This window comes from Pinus tabuliformis, chromosome Q, assembly GCF_031772625.1.
Source record: "Pinus tabuliformis cultivar Carrire ecotype Pingquan chromosome Q, CPIR1, whole genome shotgun sequence".
In the NCBI taxonomy this organism is placed as follows: domain Eukaryota; kingdom Viridiplantae; phylum Streptophyta; class Pinopsida; order Pinales; family Pinaceae; genus Pinus; species Pinus tabuliformis.
In genome coordinates this window covers 468615573-468618405 of record NC_142296.1, presented here as the reverse complement: position 1 = coordinate 468618405, position 2833 = coordinate 468615573, and positions in this window count along the sequence as shown.

Here is a 2833-nt window from a genome sequence, read left to right as displayed (position 1 = left end):
TGAAGGATTGTACAAAGAAGGATAGCTGTAAGAAGAAACTGAATGGTTAATGAATTATAGGAAATGGGTTTGACTCCCAAAAAGAGTAGCTATGTCAAGCTTATATACGGCCATTACACCAAATACTTAAGTCTTCACTGTATTGATCATGCCATGAGATAGTTTTTGAAAAAGAGAACTACTCTTCTGTTGCATGTCTAGTTCTTTGATTACCATGCCCTCACTATGGTAATTATGTATGCCATTGTAGTCTTAGAATATGTGCAGATAGAAACCCGTCCAAACATCATAGTGTTAATCATACTTTCCTGAATAAAATACTTTCTAATTTAAATCATGACATGATCAATTTTCTAACAGTAACCAGCCAAGAATGATTTGCCTCTTAGAAATACCAGATGGTGTAGGTCAATTTATTGACCAAACACTGGAACACTAAATCACAGTACTACTAACAGTCAGCATTGTATCATAAACACGCTTAAGTGTAGCAGGTCTTCCATCTGGTTACTTCCATAATTAGGCTCTCAAATGCACAAGGATTTGACCAAAGCTGCCAAGATATTTTTACATCAAACATCATCATCCCAAAAGAAACTTGAAACAGGTTGCTTTATGATATGATAACATTGGAAAATAAAAAATTGTAAGGTTTAGTTCAGCTTCCTCCCGTACAATTACCATAAGTTTCACTTTCCATGAAATGAAGTAAATTTTTCCCATACTCGAGTGTTATAATTATATGAGTTTCACTGAAATTTGTTGACAACTATTTGTTGAATACTATCTGTTGACTACTATTCGTGTAATTTTAATGTCGGTTTGGAGAAGATTTTTTCACTCGGGAAGTTAATTCGAGTAATCTTGCTACTATCTGTAATTTGTTGATGGGACATCATTGGGATATGTTAGAGGAATTATCATCTAAATTGATTCCATGTTTTGTAATTCATGTATTGCTTTAAATCCAGGATAATGTTGGATTGGCATTGCAATTCTTCAGCTGGTTAGAAAAATAACATATTTAGCAAATTATACAAGTTCACTTAACTTTGATTCATATATTGATAAGGGAAAAGTTGTACAATGATGCACAGGTTGTAATGGATCATTTTGTTATTGCATGCAAGGATCAAACCTCAATTTTGGGCATTTTTAGGGCATTAATTTCTACATATCCAGGTTATTCAATACCTATAGTGCTTAACAAGATGAACAAGACTTTTGCACAACGTCAAATGATGCTAGAAGTCGTTGACATATCACAAGTCTTTGCAAGTGACGTTCATTGTTGCAATATGATTCTTAAAGCTTTAGATCATATGGAACAACTAGAATTAGTGATGGAAATATTTAAAGAATTGAAAGAAAGGGGGTTTTGTCCTACTAATACTTGGAATTATGTTGTTGAAATTTTTTGTTATAGGGGTAAGCTACCAAAAGCCCCCAAAATTATACAAGCCATCCATCAAACAAGATGTGTTTTTCACCTTTGTACCTATGATTTAATTATTTATGGACACTACAAGGAAAGTAGAGTGTCGGAGGCTCTTGATCTTGTGAATGATCTCATTTCACAAGGAGGCTTTGTGCCTCAAATTAAAACTTATAATGCACTTATCAAAGGTCTTTGCAAGATAGGTAATTTGAAGGATGCCAACTACCTCCTACAACAAATTCATCAAAGGAGATTGAAAACAAGCTTTGAAATTTATAAAGTTTTAATTGAAACTCATTTTCAGAAGGGAATCATTGGACATGTTACTGAGCTACACAATAAGATGCTAGAACATGGTCTTCTCCTTGACATGGATAGCTACAGTTCATTCATTAGCATACTTTCTAAGCTTGGAATGGTAGAGGAAGTGAATAATCTTATCTTTCAAATGTTAGACTAAGTATTGGTTCCTACATCAACGATTTTATTTGCAGTTGTGGAGATCAATTGCCTCAAGGGAAATATTAAATAGCTAAACATAATCCATGATGAAATTATTAGAAAAGGTATAGTATTTAATGTTGCAACTTATACTACATTGATTGAAGGGTTGTATAAAGGAGGACAGCTGGAAGAAGAAAATGAATGGTTTAATGAAATTCATGAAAGTGTTTTGACTCCCCAAAATAGTAGCTATGTCAAGCTTATATACGGACAATACCCAAAATATTTAATTCTTCACTGTACTAATCATGCCATGAGATAGTTTTTGAAAAGGATAACTACTCTTTTGTTGCATGTCCAGTTCTTTGATTACCATCCACTCACTATGGTAATTCTGTATGCCAATGTAGTCTTAGAATATATGCATATAGCAACCCGTACAAACATCATAGTGTTAATCATACTTTCCTAAATAAAATACTTTCTAATTTAAATCATGACATGATCAATTGTCTAATGATAACCAAACAAGAATGATTTCCCTCTTAGAAATACCAGATGGTGTAGGTAAATTTATTGAACAAACATTGAAACACTAAATAATAGTACTACTAATAGTCAACATTGTATCAGAAACATGCTTAAGTCTAGCAGGTCTTATATCTGGTTGCTTCCATAATCAAGCTCTCAAATGCACAAGGATATGACCAAAGCTTCCAAGATATTTTTACATCAAACATCATCATCCGAAAAGAAACCTGAAACAAGTTACTTTCTGATATGATAACATTGGAAAACAAAAATAAATATGCAAGATTTAGTTCAACTTCCTCCCCTCCCAGTACCATAAGTTTCACTTTCCTTGAACTGAAGTAAATTTCTCCCATACTCTAGTGTTATAATTATATGAAACATGATACTGAAACAAATGAGAGCCCAACCAAACTGATG